The 17,403-nt window shown below is 56.0% G+C and overlaps 1 protein-coding gene across 33 annotated transcripts in view; it reads right to left on the reverse strand.

Moving 5' to 3' along the window:
- Positions 1 to 17,403, reverse strand: part of CAMTA1 (calmodulin binding transcription activator 1) — a 938,154-nt gene that overhangs the window by 265,823 nt on the left and 654,928 nt on the right. The window lies entirely within an intron of this gene.

Below are 17,403 nucleotides of genomic sequence, written 5' to 3' on the forward strand. Positions count from 1 at the left end.
GCAGCCGGCTGGAGGGAGGAGAGACCGATGTCAGATCTCTCCGCGGTGAGCTGGTAAGACATCCACGTAGCTAGCAGCAGGCAGCACTGTGCTCAGTCTGGGGGCAGGGAAGGCGGAGGAGGTCAAGGGCGAGGCCAAAACAGCCCAGGGGGTGTGGCCCGCAGGCTGGTCTCCCTTGCAGGCCAGCGTTGCCAGGATGACTCAAGCAGAGCCCTTCCCAGCTCCTGGCGGGCCCGGCCCGCCTGCCTTGTCCCTCTCCCCTTTTGCCCGCCACTCAAACCCAAACCACCTGGCCCGTGCCATCCCCCAGGTTATCTTTGCCACTGTCCCCTTGTTGGGGTCTTTCTGCCACTTTCCACTCCATATGACAATGCCATTACTGAGACAATTGGGGATTAATTGTGTAAAATTTCACAAGGCAGTGAATCCAATCCATTCCCTTTACCCACTAATCAAAAAACAATCAAGTTTGTCCATAGTGATTTGTGTTGTACAAACTCCTGACACTTTTTTGAGTGGGCTCTGGGTGTCCTCTGGGGTCTCCCCAAGTTGAGCTTTTCACTGGGGGGCTGTAATGAGATGGGAAGGCAAGTCAGATGCCCCGGCTGGGCGTACAGCCGTGAGTGTGTGCAAGGGTGTATTCGCGTGTGTGCAAGCATGTGTCTGGGGACGCCTGCCCTGCATTCCTTGTTTCTGTATGTGCAGAAAGGAAGAAAAAGCAACAGCAACTAGATGCACAGGGGCTCAGGAGAACCTCCTCCTTCTGATGAGCGCAACCTTCAAATCAGTTACATTTGGGGAATTAAGGCCTGACAGCTTTCCTCAACATGACAATCGCATGAGAAAGAATTTTTTCTTTTACAGACACCATGGGGGCTTTTTTTAAAAGGCAAAAGGGCACGATAAAATTACAGAGGAAGCCAACAGACAACAAGAGCTCCCTTCAGTTCTAAAGAAATGCTTCACACAAAGAGCACCAGCTGCAAATCTCTGCCAGCAGAGACCTGGACACCGTTAAAACTGCCCCCCAGCGGACTCCGCGGTGGGGCCCCGGGGGCCAGAGAAGGAAGCACCTCACACGGCAAGTGAAGCTTTACTGGCTGGGACACTGGGTGGGGTACGACGGGGCACATCCCCTTCCTGTCCAGCTCCCAATCAGCTCATCTCACGTGGCTGATTCTCTATCACACACACACACACACACACACACACACACCCAGCTCTTTCCTTCCACCTCCAGCTTCCACAAACGGGAAGGCGGGGAGGGGACCCAGCAACCTGTTAAAAACCACTGGAGCTGGGCCCGGGTTAGGGAATGGAGCCCTGGCGGGGCAGATTCCAGATGGTTCTGGGCTCCTAATGTCCTCCCCCGCTCACATCCCCCAGTTGACGGTCAGCTCATGGCCCCGGGCAGGCCTGTGCTCTCCGCTTCTCAGCCCAGGACATTTCCTGAACGTGCTACCCTCCCCTGCCTCTGCCAGTCCTCCCCTGCCCGTGTCCAGCTCGGGTCCTCCTTCTCCAGGAGGCCTCCTCTGACCCAGCCTCCGCAAAGGAGCCACTGGGAGTGGCCCTCAGAGCAAGGCGCGTGGCTGTGCGCTTTGCCTCGGGGCGCCATATACATCGTCACTATTCTTTGCCTTCTCACATCTGAAATCCTGCCTCGTCTATCACGGGTGGGGAGACTTTCAGTAAAGGGCAGGTAGTAAACATTTTAGGACTTGTGAGCCCACGACTCAGCTCTGCCACTGTGGTGCAATAGCAGTCACAGGGAATGCGTCGACGGATGGCTGTGGCTGTGTTCCAGTAAAATTTCATTTATGGGCACTGAAATTTGAATTTCATACGATTTTCACATGTCATGGATATTTTTCTCTTTCGATTTCTTTCAACCATTTCCAAATGTAAAGACTCTTCTCGGCTCTCAGGCTGGACTGAATTTGGCCCATGGGCCAGAGTTTGCTGACCTCTCTCCTATCAGATTGGGAAATGTGTGTGCTACACCATCCTCTTTTGCATTCCCATGGTGGCATTTTCAAGCAGCAGATGCTCAGTAAATGTTGGTGGATTTCAAGGAGGGGTAGGGAGTTTGCAAGTACGCCGGCAGGGGCAAAGGAAGAGCTGCTGAGGCCCGGCAGAATGTCACAGAAAAGAACAGTGTGGATGTTTAAACAGTACACATAAGGGCATTGCACAAGCCACAGCTCCCCATCAACGTCTATGACAACTTTCAGGGGATGGGTATGTCTTTTGAACTGCACTTAGTTTTGGGTGTTTACAGGAGCATCACCATAATGCCTTGTGTGCAATTAGCCGACATGTGGGCAGACTTCTTGGCACCTACTAAGAGCTCAATGAAACCCTGGCTTCCTCTACCCATTGAGGACCTTCATTTTATTAATTAAGCAGAATTAAATGAGATAAGGCATGTGTGGTGGTTTGGAACTCCATGTCTCCCAGAAAATCATGGTCTCAACACTAATCCATTCCTGTGGGTGTACACCTATTTAAGTAGGACCTTTTGATGAAGTTACTTCAGTTAAGGTGTAGCCAAGGGTGGGTCTTAATCCTCTTACTGGAGTGCTTTATAAAAGAATGAAATTCAGACAGAGAGAAAGCCCCAGAAGCAAGAAGCTGAAAGCAACGAAACCCAGAAGAGAAGGGAGGGACCAGCAGACACTGCCATGTGCCTTGCCATGTGGCAGAGGAGCCCAAGGATTACCAGTAGCACTGTCTTGATTTGGAAAAATTTTCAGCCTCAAAACTGTAAGCTAACAAATCTCCTGGTTACAGATACATTTCACAGTCTCTGCTTTCAGCAGCCTAGCAGACTAAGACAGCATGGGAGGCTGAAAGTGGCTCATGTGGCATCGAGTGCAGGGCTGGTGCCTTGCCTGTTTCCTTGGAGGATCATACCCCTGGAGCCTTAGCCTCCTACAAGGTTCCTTCTCTGGGGAAGACCCTTTCATCCTGTTTCTTGGGGACGACGCCACAGAAGGCAAGAAATCTCTAAAAGCCAATGCCTTGCTGTTCACTTCCCTTGTTGGGAAAGTGCCTGTCCAACATCTCACTCCTTGGATTGCTGGAAAATACACCCCTGGCATGACTTACCAGGTCTCCCTAGAGCTGTACTGCCCAGCACGGTAGCCACGTGTGGTCCCTACTTAAATTCAAATTGAAGTGAAGTAAAATTAAATACAATAAAAAATTCGGTCCTCAGTACCACTAGCCATATTTCCCATGTTCAATAGACACATGTAGCTGGTGGCTGCCATATTGGCTAGCACAGAACATTCCATAATCACAGAACGTTCTATGGGACACTTGCTCTACAGAGCAAGAGCTTCCATCCAGTTTGGAGATGTGTGGCCTGGACTGTTGGAGCTTGAGACTCCAGGGGCCAAAGCCTGGGCAAGTCAGGGCTTTGGGGAAGAGGACTTCTGGAGGTGGCAGCTTTCAAGGGCACCACTTTTACCCAAAAGTACTTGGAGGGTGGTACCAGTTATTCCACCTGGGACAGCTTGCATCAATCAGTAAGTGTCTCCTAGAGCCACCTGCTCCCTCCCATGGCTATGACAGATAAAGCCCTCCAGGTCCTTTCCTGTTCCCCTCCCTAGCGCCTTCTCCAGTGCAGGGATAATGCCTGCAGTGCCCTGAGATAAGGGTGTTTCCCAGCAAATCCCCAGCTATAATCCTCTTTTCCGAGTGTCCCTGTGCCACCTTCCTGCAAACATTCCTGGCCCGGCCCCCAGCAACGGGGCCACCTGGTCTTGAGGCCTCCACGGGGGGCTCGCCCTTCTCCCACTGGGGAGGTGACTTGTCTACACAAAGGCAATCAGAATGAAAAAAAAAAACAGTTCGATGTCTGGTTTATCTCACACACTTGTATCTGACACCCAAATGACAAAGATTAATAGTTTTTAAAATGTGTCATGGGTATAAAGGTGATGGAAGAGGAAGTGATAATAAAAGGGCGAGGAAGAGCTGCCTCGAAGATAATGTCTTAATCTGGCTCTGAAGCCACCAGGAGCAGCGGCCACTCATTCTGGATGGCTCCAGGCAGGGACAGGGGTGGGGGGAGGCAGTACTGGGCTCCCAGGGAGCCTCCAAAGAAGGGGCACCTGACCTGGGCTGGGCCTTGGATCAGAGGGAAAAGGAGGAGGCGGAGCTGGATTCCAGGGGAACATTTTTGGCCGTTGTCTGCCCTGTGCCCAGCCTGCATTAGGCGAAGGGGCACGGAGCTGACCAGGTCTGAGCACCTGCCCTCAAGATCCCCCAATCTCACGGTAGAAAGACAGCGAGGCCAGAGAACAAAACCAAATGGCAACACGTCTGCTGCTGAGAATCAGAAGCCCAGAGGAGGGAAGGGTCCAGCTTATCAGTCACCCGAGAGGAAGGGACATTTTTGGCCGAGACACAAAGAGTATGTAGGAGTTGCCCAGGGAGATGACAAGTGGAAAAGACCTGGCCAAGTGGGCAGAAAAGGGCTTTTAAGCAAAGGGATTGGCCTGGGCGAGGACGTCAGCTGCTTCCCAGCCTCTTCATCTGCTGCCTTTGAATTGTCCCTGCAGGACAGAGTTGGGGGGCTGAGCCTATGAATCCAGGTGGTCCTGCGGATTTCCCCCTGGGACCCGTGATGGATGCTGGGCAGATGGCCTTGCATTGAAACTAAAGCCCTGTGATTTTTATGATTCTGCTCTTCTCCCTTCATCCCGACTTTACACACAAGTGATTTCCCAGAAGGACTTGGGGAGCTCCGAGAATTGAAGGAACGAGTGCAGACACAGGGCTGGAATTGGATCTGGCCTCTTCTCTTATTCCCTCCTTGTCCCCTCTCTCCATCTCGCGCTCTCATTTCTGAATGTCTTCCTTATACTTTCGTCCCCCCTGCCTCAGGGCTGCCTTTCTATGGCAGGTAGCCGTCATCCCAGCCGGGAACGCCTCTCTCTTCCTAGGGAGGGACGCTGAGCTGCCCTGGGCCGTGAGCCCTGCCTTGGATGCTCGGTGGACTGGGAAGTCCCCTACGTGTCCCCAGGCCTGGGGGAGCCTCTGTCAGCAGCAACAGCAGAGTGGTGAGCCGTGCTCTCCAAACAGCCAATGGCGCCCAAGACCCGAGCTGCAGGGTACACAGGATGGGGGGGGGGGTGTGGTGTGTGTGGCGAAACGCCGTTCCTTTCTTTCCTGCTGGGTTCTGACATCCCGGGAAGAAGTAGGAGCCTCCCAAAGAGCAGATGGCATGAAACCTTCCGGCACCTTCCCAATCTCACCAAGCCAGCGCAGCGAGGCATAGAAACAGGCCCAGCAGGCAGGCGCTGCCCTGGGCACCCCAAAAGTCGAGGCGGATCGCAGAAGGTGTCGGGAAGGTCTCGCGTGGGGGCGAGGGCAGGGGCTCGGGGTGTTCGTCACACTCCGGCTGCACACCAGCCCCGCACCTTCCTTCCCAGGCCTGCCGGGAAGGCTGCGGCCTATAGCCACCAGGCCACTGGCCCAAGGGCACGTGGCGAGGAAGAGCGGAAGTGGGGTTCTCACCCAGCCTTGTCTGACTCTGAAGCCTTCTCTCCTCCCTCCCCAGCCAGTGGGTGAAAGTCGGCCCCCCGCCCCCGCCCCCCGGGACCCTGCCTTCTGCAAAGACAAAGGGGTCAGGTCCCCGGGCTGCCCCGTGACCGTCCTAGCTGAAGGAACTGGAGGGTATTAATCTAAGATTAGGCCAGACCATCCAATTCGCATGCTGCCTGCAAAGGCGCTGGGCCTCAGAACTTGTTAAATAGTGAATTGCTTTAAAATTAGTTTGCGCTAACTGGATTGCAATCTGATTCGGCCTCCAGGGTTGGGTGACAGCAGAGATTTGGAATATTAGATCCTCATTGACCGGGGCTGCTGCTTCCCTCTCGCCGCTCAGCTTCTCCCAAAGCAGCCCGTGGCCCTGCTGAGCCTGGGCTCTGAGGCCTGGCAAGCTGGGAGCCTGGCCTGGACCCCCCAGTCCCACCCCCCCCAGAGGCCGATGCCAGTCGTGGTGCAGGCTCAGGGGTGCCCCAGTGGGACCAGAGCCTCCCCAGGGAACAACTGCTGAACATGCAGAGGTGTGCAGGTCCCCGAGAATCCTCCGGGGCCCAGGGGCCTCCTCCCTGGGAGAACGGCTGCCCCCGTGGTGGCCCTGTCCTTCCATTTTGGCCACTTGTCAAGGGCCCCTCTGCTGGGGGCTGCAAGTGGCCCAGGAAGGTGGAAGTAGCAGGGCTGCCAGAGCCTCACCCCATGCTGGAAGGAGGGCCGGGAGGATTCCTATCACAGTTGGGGAAACTAAGGCACAGAGACAACCATACCTTGTTCAGGGTTCCTCTCCCCCCAGAGCCTGGGCCCTGCGCCCCCTCCCCGAGAGTCCCTCGCCCCCTTTATATCGGTAGGAGGTCTAGTGCACACTCAGAGGATATGGGGCAGGTGGTCCAGCCTGGTGGTGGTGGTGGCGGGGGTGTCCTGGGAGCTGGAGGAATTCGAGGGGGCAGAGAGCCAGCAGGGGGCTTGGAGGAGGGGGCGTCCCAGGGTGGCCATGCCTCAGGCAAGTATTGAGGGCAAAGGAGAGGTCCAGGTGGGGAGCTGGGGGGAGAGGAGGCACCAGCCGCCCCCCAGGCCCCAGGTCCCGTGTCTGGAAAAGGAGCTTCGAGAAGCCCTGGGGTGGGCCATGGGAGTGGGGCTTTCAGACCTCGAGCTGGGGTTACCCAACAGCCCTCCAGACAGAGTGCTAGAGGGGCTCTGGAGGGGGTGACAGGCTCTGGGTAGGTTGGGGGCAGCCCCTCACCTCAGGCCCCGCAAAGCGTCAGAGCAGCCAGGGGCCCGCTGGCTGGCGCCCCCCTCTAAGTCCACGCTGGGGCCCCCCCAGGGGACAGGCCGAGTGGCTGGGGAGAAACATCCAGGCTAAGGAGACCAAGAGTGAGGAGGGCAATAAAAATTAAATGAATTTTTAGATAAGGCATAAAAGTCATGTTTAAGGATATAAATAAAATCCCTGGAGCTTCGGCTTTATTGTTTTGGGGGGTTCTGGGATGAATAAATTAGTGGGCATAAAATGGAATAACAGCTAGAAATTGATAACCAGGTAAATGGAGATTTAGAGAACGCGCTGATCCAAGCCGTGAACCTGAATCTAGAGAAGGCCCGGGAGGGTGGGAGGGGCGGGCAGTGCCTAACGGGGGGTGGTCTCCAGGAGTGGGGGAACAGCCTGCGGTCCCCCGGCTGCCCTCACCTGCCTGCCTTCCCGCCCCCCCCCGGGGGCCTCAGCTGGGCCCACCTGCTCTGCTCTCCGTCATCCCCAGCCCTTGGCCAAGCCGTGCTGAGTGGGTGCTGGCCGGCCCCGCCAGGCCCAGGTGTCAGAAACCTTCCTGGCACCTGGCTCCCCCGGGCCCCTGGAGGCTGCCCGGTCCACCCTCCTCCTCCTCACCTCGTGCGCCAGGCAGCTCAGCACCACCTGTGCTCGTCAGCAGGAGCTGTGCTGAGCCGCGTACACGCGTGTGCATGTATGGGATATGCACACGTGCATGCATGTTGCATGTGTACGTGGACACGGGTAAGCATAGCGACATTTCCTTTCCTTGCTGCGTGCCTCGCTCCGCCCGCAGGTTCTTGTTCTAGCGATTTCAATGTCGCTGTGCTGTTTATAGATCAAATACTCCTAACAGTACCAGGCATAAATAATAAATAAATAAAACGAAATTCCCTGTCAGCTCCTATTCCTTGGAGCCCTGCCAAGTGACTAAAGCTCATCATGAAGTGGGTTATGTGGTGGTATGAAAGGCTGGGGAGCGCCCTCCAGCCTCCCCCTCCCCTCCCCCTTCCCCCTCCCCATGCCCCTCCCCCCTCCCTAACAGGAAGCTGCTCATCCTCTTCCAGGCACGCCTGCACGAAGCACCCAGGCTTCTCTGACGAGTGGGACGGACGCCCACGGGCCCCCCTCAGGCTGGCGTTCTCCTGGCTAATGCGGCCTTTCTGGCTGCCACCTCCCTGCAGGGGCTCGGCTCATTTCAGCCCAGGAGATGACGCATGGTGGGAAATGGAGCTGCGGGCAGGAGGCCAGGGGCCGAGTCCTTCCTTGGTGCGGGAGCTTTCAGAGTAAAGCCCGCCCTGGACCCGACTGCCCGGTCCCTTGGCCTCCTGGCTGCAGAGGGACAGGGACCCGGGGGAGGTGGATGCCGGGCACCTGCTCCTGAAGCCCCCCGGGGAGCCAATCTATAGACAGCACCGAGAACAACGCGCTGGCTCGGGAGCAGCCCGGGGCTTTCTCCTGCCCTGGTGGCCGGAGGCGGCCCAGAGCTCCTGCCTGCGGTGCTGCCTCACTCCGGAGCCTGCTGGAGCCTGGCTCCCCAGGGCCGCCCGCCCGGGGCCCCTGACACGCTTCGACACGCGCGGCCGCGCCGAGGGAAGGAGCCCGGGAGGGGCACTGTGGCTGGGAATGGACAATGGGGCTGTGTCTGCGGAGGAGGGGGCGGGCCACGCAGCTCGAAGCTGCGGTTATGTTAATGCGGGGCTGGGCGCCCTGCCAAGACATTAAGTGAAATCGAATTCCTGAAACCCGCTTTAATCAGCAGATTTTTAAGGTTAGAATTACTCTCTCCTCTCGAAGGCTTGCCAAGGTTAATTCGAGCCCGAGCATGCAGAATTAATGGGCTGGACAGGGGGAATCGGCCTTTTCCCGATTTTTTTCTCAAGCTCACAAAAACATCTCTACCAAAGAGAGAGGGCAGCAGGGCAGAGGCCTCCTGGGAGGCGGGCATCCCCCCGGCACCGAGGCGCGAGCCGGGGGCGGCACAAACACGCACACACAGAACCGTGCAGATTTGCCGGCTCCAGAACGATGCTGAGGATGGGCAGTGAGTCTCACTGGCCTAGGAAAGTGCCCCTTCCCCTAACAGGGGACAGCCTGCCCCGAGCCACACCCTGCGCTCTGCCAGCGGCTCTGGGTGGCACCTCTCTGCTGTCTGAACCTCCGCCAAAGCACGCAGGCTGGCTGAGCCTCCATCTCCTCCCCTGTGAAATGGAACTACGAGGGAGGCTTAGATAACACCTATGAAAAGAGGTGCCTGCGGTTTAGCAGAAAGGAGGGCTGGCACTTAGAGGGCAGTGTGACCTTGAACCCGGCACCTCCCTTCCTTGGGAGACAGGGAGCCGAGGGACTCCTCCCCATGGGGCTCTGTGCCCTGTGCTACCTAGCCGGAGCCTTCCTCTGGGCACTGCCGCCAGGCCTGGGAGGTCAGGGTGCTGGAGGGCAGAAGTCAGTGGGCGAGTGGGGGCAGAGGGAGCCCGGTCCTGGGGAGGAAAAGGTGGTCTTCCTGGGGTAAGGACCAGGGCATGGGGGGCAAGGCCTGGCCTGGGAGCCACGCCTGGGCTGTCACCCTCCTGCATGTCTTAATAGCCCTCATCACCTGGTCTCTCTGAATCTCAGTTTCCTCACTGAGGAGGGAGATGGTTACTTCAATCGGTCAAATCTACTGGATTAAGTGAGGACCGAACGGCACGACGGTTACATAAACGAATATCCTTATTTCTTAGGAAACCTACATGGAAGTGCTAAGTGCTCAAGGAGCACGATGTAGGCAAACTACTTGCAAATGTTTAGAACTAGATTAGGTGAAGATAGATGATAGATGGATAGGTAGATTGACGAACAAATGTGGCAAAATGTTGACAGCCGGTAAATCTGAGTATCTGGGTAGGGGGTATATTGGAACCTCTGATTTGTGCAACTGTCCTGTAAGTTTGACATTCTTTCAAAATTAAAAAAAAATGCCTCAGTATGCCTCAACTGCTCCTAACAGTAGAAGCAGCTTCCTCCAAGGATCTGGGGATGGCCTTTCCCAGGGACGCTCGCGCGCCCTGCCCCTTCCCAGCGATTAACACCGTGTCCCCCTCCACTTCCCGGACACCGGGGCAGCTGCTCAGTGCCCTCCGTTCAGGCTGCACCCCCTACCTCCCTCTCTCTGGAGCTTCCTCAAGTGGCAAGAGCGCGGCCAAAATGGAGAGGGGAAAGGGGAAGGAGTCAGAAACCCCCTCGGGGACGGCGAGCCTTGAACGCCTCCTCCCGCCAGGTGGCCACGGGGACCCTCTCCTTTGGGTAAGAAGTCACACCCTCCCTGAACCCGCTGGGCCTTCCCCGCAGCGTCCCCAGCCTTCCCCACAAATCCCACGCCCGCGGCCGCGAGCGCCTGCAGTGGATGGGCCGGCTCTGGCCTCGGGATCGGGGTGCCTCGCCCCGGGCTCCGCTCCGGGGGACTCGTCCAGCCCTGCAGCCAGCCGCTCTCCCCTGCCCGGAGGCCAGGATGCTGCCCGCCCTGCAGGGCCGCAGAGCAGGGGGCAGGAGCAGCTCCCTCGGGGCTCCCGCCGCGGCACCGCCCACGGCCCCGCAGCCCCCCCGCAGGCCTTCCATCCCCAAAGTGGCAAAACCAGCGGAGAGCCCCCTCGGCCTCTCAATGCCACCCCCACTACCTAGGTCCACCCCCCAGCTCCCACTTCAGGGCCTTGAACAGCAGGTGCTCTCACAGCCCAGGCCTCGCTGGGGGGTCCCCCTGCCTGGAGGTCCCTCCCCACCCCGCTCCTGACGGGTCATGCCCATTCTGACCCCGTGCGGATGTTGCTTCCTCTGGGAAGCCCCCGACGGTGGCTCCACCCCCAGGGCGCCGTGGCCGGCTCACGCCAGGCACAGAGCGGGGCTCAGGGGCAGGCAGTTCTGGGGACTCTGGTGACTGGGTCCTCAAGGGGCTTGTGGGACTCCGGCCCACCCAGGCCACAGAGAACGCACTCAGGGGAGGCTTGTGGGAGGGCAGGCAGCCTCCCTCCCCGTGGAGACACTTCTCAGGGAGCTCTAGGTTCCCACTCCTGTTGCCCTAATTCCGGCCAGCCTGCGGCACCCACTGGCTGTCCTGCAAATGCCGGCTGGGCCAGGGGCCGGATGAGGACAGGCTGCCCAGGGAAGACTGCACTTCTGAGGGTGGGGACGGAGGCCTGCTCATCTCTGCGTCCTGGCACAGACTTCAGACCCTCCTTGTGCAGCGTCTGGTGGTGAGGGGCAGCCCCCTGGCACCAGAGGACAAAGGGGGTTGTCGAGGCTGGTCCTCAGCACGAGGCAGAGAGCCCAGGGGCTGAACCGCTCTTGGCCCATGTAGGCAACTGCAGCCACTCTGCACCACGAGGTAGAACTCCAGAAAGACTCTTTCCAAAGCCCATCCCTGTAGGTTCTGAGCAGCAAGCACCCTGGTGAAAGGAGAAATCTGCAGATGAGAACCCAATGCCAATGGGACCAGGCACTGGGTGAGCTTGGTCTCCCCAGACAGGAGGCTCAAGCACAGGTGGCACCTGTGTGCCCAGTGCTGGGTACTTAAGTCTAGTGGTGGATTGTATATCCATTAAAATAGAGCTGGCCTGGGCCTCTGTAGTTACACCTGCTTCTCCCAGCGCCTTCTCCAATCTCCCCCAGGAAATAACAGATTGTCCTGCAGCTTCCAGAAAGATGAGCCTCCCCAAGGGTGAGGGTGGGCGGCGGGCTTTATGCTTCACGAGAAGACACAGGCACCCCACGTCAGCTGTTCTCTCGGGGCCCAATCAGAGGATGTCTTATCCTTGGCCCCGCGTTTCGGCTACCTGGGGGAGGACTGGAGGGCCCTGGCAAGATAGAATGCAATATTTTAAAGTGTGTAATGACATGCAGCCTGCATGTGGTACACATTTCCTGGATGTCTAAAATGGGAAAGAAACAGGTTTTCTGTCGCCTGCAACTATTTGGCAGCTTTAAAATATAACTCATTGGAATCCAATATGACGCTAACCTGCACGGGGCCGGTATTGAATCTTGCAGGCAGAATGGCAAAGTGCTGGGGCCCGCAGCCCCGGGCACCTGTGGGTAATTCAATCCCACCTGTCTCCAGTTCTGCATCTGTGCTGCTTACAAGGCGGAGTGGCTCCTTCCCTCCCCTGCCTTGCCCTCCCCTCCCCGCCGGAGGTGGGCAGAAGTGGCGGGGTCTGCTCTCACCCTGGCTGCTAACAAGAGCAGAAATACCTTGCGTGTGGCCGTGCCTTCCGTGCGCCACGTTCAAGCTTTGGTTGGCGCCTCCGAGGCCACCACTGCCCGAGGAGGTGCTGCCCATACTGGCTCCATCTCTTTGTTCTCATAAAGGACCCTTCCAGGAGGGAATTTCAGCCCAAGCTGGAGAGAGGCCCAAGTCTTGTTCCAGTTCAACAGTGTCAAGGCCAAGGTTTGCAGGACAGTGGCCTCAAAGCCAGTGGGGGTGACCCCCAGGCATCCCTGTTAGCCCCATTTGTCCAAGGAGGACACCAGGCCTCAAGGGTAGCAGGGCTCGCTCAGGGCCACCAGCTGCTAATGGCAGGGCCAGAGCTTGAACCCAGACCCCCTGGTCTGTCTTACCCCAAAGCTACCTCCTCCCATTGCAAAGGAAGGTGCCATCACCGATCTCACCCAGGAGCTGCTTTGCAGAGAGAAGTCAGGTGTTTTTCTTATTCCCATTTTCTCAGCTAGGAAACAGAGGCCCAGGGGAAGGGGGACCCTGGCTCAGGGTCATGGAGTGGGCGGCGTCCAGGCCTGCTGATGCCCTTGGCCGCAGCATGGTAGCTGGTCTGCCTGGCCTGGGGGCCATCACCATTCCTCTGACCTATCTGAGATTAGGGACCTCATCTCAGAAAAATGCCCCATGTGTGCTCCCACCTGCAGGTTCAGAAACCCTGGACCAGCCCTGGGAGGGGTTGGGTCTCTCACCACCACTCCCACTCCCCAGTGGCAGATGGAGTTTGTAGCCCAGAGGAAAACACACTCTTAATCTTTGTTCATTCCCAGGGGTGTGAACCCATTGTAAATAGGGCCTGTGATGGTTAGCTAATGTGTCCCAGATGTGGCATCATTGCTTGAGCAAATCAACATGTCCCGTGGTACCTGGTACCTGGTATGCAGCTGTTGATTTGACGAATGCCTTTTTCTCAATTGCTATTAGTAAGGACCACCAGAAACAGTTTGCTTTCAGCTGGCAAGACCAGCAGTATACCTTCACTGTCCTGCCTCAGGGGTATATCAACTCTCCAGCCCTATGTCATAATATTGTCCACAATATTGTCTCTCCCTCCCACAAGACATCACACTGGTCCATTATATTGATGATATCTTGTTGATAGGACCTGGTGAGCAAGAAGTAGCAAAGACTCTAGTCTGATTAGTGAGGCATTTGCATGAGAGAGGATGGGAGATAAATCCAACTAAAATACAAGGTCCTCCCACGTCAGTGAAATTTCTAGGTGTCCAGTGGTGTAGGGCATGTCGAGATATCCTTTCTAAAGTGAAGGATAAGCTGTTGCATCTGGCCCCTCCTATGACCAAAAAAGAGGCACAATGCTTAGTCAGTCTCTTTGGATTTTGGAGACAACACATTCCTCATTGGGTGTGTTACTCCAGCCCGTTTACCAGGTGACCAGAAAAGCTGCTGGTTTTGATTGGGGACCAGAACAAGAAGAGGCTCTGCATCAGGTCCAGGCTGCTGTGCAAGCTGCACTACCACTTGGGCCATGTGATCCAGCAGATGCAATGGTCCTGAAAGTTTCAGTGGCAAATAGAGATGCTGTCTGGAGTCTTTGGCAGGCCCCTATAGAAGAATCACCACGCAAACCCTTAGGATTTTGGAGCAAAGCCCTGCCATCCTCTGCAGATAACTATTTTCCTTTTGAGAAACAGCTTTTGGCTTGCTACTCAGCCTTAGTGGAGACTGAACACTCAACCATGGGCCATCACGTTACCATGACACCTGAGTTGCCTATCATGAGCTAGGTATTGTCTGACCCACCAAACCATAAAGTTAGGCATGCACAGCAGCACTCCATAATAAAGTGGAAGAGGTATATATGAAATAGGACTGCATCAACATAATGGGGGTAAAGAAGAGTTTGCCTGGAATACAGGAGATCCTCTAGGGCATCTCCTAGTACTGCCATGTCCTATGGTTAAAGTCAATGGGAAATTGCAACAACCCAATTCAAGCAGGACTAATAATGGCCCAGAATCTTCAGGAATGAAAGTTTGGGTCACCCCACCAGGCAAAGAACCACAGCCAGCTGAAGTGCTTGCTGAGGGTAAAGGAAACATGGAATGGATAGTGGAAGAAGGTGGTGATAAATATGAACTTCGACCACGTGACCAGTAAAAGAAACGAGGACTTCCTTGTTTCATTATGATGATGATTGTCTATGTACACAAAACAAATTTCTTTGTCTTCTTCCCCAAGCTTTTCCCTTATCACATAACAAGTCATATCAGTTTCATGTCATAATATTTGAGGATGTCAAGTTTAAGAGTGAGTATTACCCAAGAACTTGCACCCTATTCTGTATGGAATTAATACATTTCTGGTTGTGTGCAGGAGAGGTGAACATTGTTAGGCAGAAATATATATATCTGCATGTTTGTTATTGTTTTTACTTAGAGAATAAGTATGGTTTAAGGTAATGTATATGGTTGCCAAGTTGACAAGGGATAGACTGTGACAGTTAGGCTAATGTGTCAACTCGGCCAGGTAATTGTGCACAGTTGTTTGGTCAAGCAAGCACTGGGCTAACTGTAATACAAGGGCATTTATGGACTTTAGTCACCATTGACTTTACTGCAGTGGTAAATCATAGATAGCTGATCACAATTACATCAATCAGGGAGATTGCCATCAGCAGTGAGTGATGCTTAACCCAATCAGTTGAATGCCTTAAAAGGGGAAGTGATTCCAGCATTGAGTGAGAATTTCCCAGCTCGTCTTTGGACAGCCAACGTCTCCCAGAACTTGTCAAGAACCCTCATTGGACTTTCATTGGCGCCCTGGTTGCAGCCTGCCTGCAGAACCTGGCTTTGTGCATTCCCAAGGTCACATGAGAGACTTATAAAATCGCATACTATTGACAGATATCTCCTGTTGATTCTGTTTCCCTAGAGAACCCTGACTAATACAGGGCCTTTCGAAGATGACATTTTTAGCTAAGGTGGGGCCAGGTGAATGAGGGTGGGCCTGAAGTGAAGGAGCCGAAGCTGGAAGTCAACAGAACCCAGAAGAGAAAGGAGAGGACACCGCCACGTGGCAGCAAAGCCAAGGAACCCAAGGAGCGCGACGGGCTGGGAGGAAGCCAGCCTTTAGACACGAAGCCGTGAGCCAACTCATTCCTGCTGTGAAGCCAGCCCATTGTGTGGTGTTTGTCATAGCTGCTGGGAAAACAAGGGGAGCAGTTTGGTATTGTTCATGAATCTCAAAGATAGCTGTTGGATTGTGTTTGTAAACTGGTCTGTTCCCCTGGGCATATTAGATTGCATTAGATTCAGAGATTTCACTTTTACTTGATTAAATCAAGATTAGGGCTTTTATTTGACCATGTCATTAGGGCATGTAGGGTTGAGTCCCCATCCCTTCCGTGGGGATAAAATAGACTGTCACACAGAAGTAAACACACAGAGAAGGAGAACACAGAGAGTTTCATTTTGGACGCTGGAGCTCCAGGGAGAGAGCCAAGCCTTTCACCTGATAGTTTGCAGCTGAAGAGACCAGAGCCCTGAATAGCTGAGAAAGCCCAGAAAGAAACAAGCCCCTGGGGAGAGAGACAAGCCTTGTGCTAACCTACAGCAGAGAACGGAAGGAGCTGGGACCACGGAGCCTTAGGAGGAAGAGGAAGGCTGGACCCTTGCAGAGCCCAGCCGCCATCTTGCCCCAACATGTGGCAACAGCCTCTGGTGAGGGAAGTATTACAGCTTACGCTTTATGGCCTGGTAATTCTAAACTTCTACTCCAAATCAATACCCTTTATAAAAGCCAACAGAATTCTGGCCCTTGGCATCAGCACCCCTTTGGCTGACGAATACACCGAGTCACTGCCCTTCCTCAGCCCCACAGCTTGTGCAGAGAGCCCCCACCCTGTCCCACGGGAGCGTCTGGCTGCTTTCTTTAAAAACTCAGCTGTCTTCCCACCCCAGCGGTGGCTTCCCGCAGCTGCCCCAGGTTCTAGCCTGCTCTGCCGCCCCCTGGCGCCCGGGAAGGCCATGTCCGGCTCGATATTCACTGCAGGTCCTGCTTGTTCGGGGGAACACTTTGCTTCTGCACTTTGGAGCCATGTTCCACGTGTGTGGGCAAACTTCCCTGATCGCCGCCACAGAACCAGCCAGGCGGGTGAGTGCCGTGCCTGCACAGGGGCCCTACTCCCTGGCCCCAAGTCCGAGAAGGGCCCTGGGGACCAGGCAGATGGCCCTTCCATCAGGGCACGGGATTCTGCACAGAAAAGCCCCCCCGCCCCCCGCTGCTGTGAGGGGGAGCCCAGCACTCTCTGCAGCCCCTCTTCACCCTGGGGCAGGAAGGAGGGAGATGGGAGCCTGGGCTTAGGGCTCCGGCTCCCTCTTTGGGATGGCTAATTTTCCATGTTGACTTGGCCAGGTTATGGCGCCCCGTTCTTTGGTCCAACACTGGCCAAGCTGTCGGTGTGCAGGTATTTTGGAGCTGGGATCGACACCTCCGATCTGCTGTGAAGGAGCTTGCCCTTGAGAAGCTGGGTGGGCCTCACCCCAGCAGGTGGGGGCCTTAAAAGCTGGAACTGAGGGTGTCACAAATCAGAAGGGATTTTGCCTCAAGGCCACAGCCTCCCCTGTGTCCCCACTCAGGCTAAAGGCCTCCACATCTCTCCGGGGATTTCCAGCCTCCAGCCTGCCGTGTGGAAGTCGGACCTGCCAGCCCCGACAGGTGCCTGAGCCGATTCTCACCTACAGGTAGTCACTGACTCTTGCTCTGCCCACATGGGGGCCGGTGCCAGGGGAGAAGGAGGAGAAGGGCTCTTGAGTCGCCACTCCATTCACCCTCTGGGGGGACACGTGGCAATCATGGGGACATTTATTGCGAGCTGCTTCAGTGCCTGGGCTCCCAGGTCAGGTGGAGCTGGATGTAAACCTGAGCTTGATGCCTTCACACCCTGGGCAAATGGTTTGGCTTCTCTGAACCGACGTATCCACGCCCGTGGCAGGGGCAGAAGAACAGCTGCTGCCTCCCCCGGCCGTGAATGCCTGTCAGCGCCCCTCCTGGCCTGTGATGGAGACAGGGTCCCCAGACCCAGCCTGTGCGTCCCCATGTCCGCTCCAGGTGACGCCAGGCCCCTACCCCCAAGCACTGCATTCAGGTTGGGGAGAATGCAGGGACCCACGAGACCACTTGGGAGGACAAGGGGACAGGGTCAGGCTGGAGGGCTGGGGCGATGTCCCAGGTTCTACTTCTCAGCCAAGGACTGAGGACCGGGGCGGGTCAGGGGCTGCCCCATGTCACCGCGAGCCCCTGGCGGTACCATCTGGCTCGTAACCCTCAGACCAAGACGGGCGTTCAGTGAGAGCTCAGGGAGGGGAATTGGGGAGGGGCAGCC

This window comes from Dasypus novemcinctus, chromosome 9, assembly GCF_030445035.2.
Source record: "Dasypus novemcinctus isolate mDasNov1 chromosome 9, mDasNov1.1.hap2, whole genome shotgun sequence".
In the NCBI taxonomy this organism is placed as follows: domain Eukaryota; kingdom Metazoa; phylum Chordata; class Mammalia; order Cingulata; family Dasypodidae; genus Dasypus; species Dasypus novemcinctus.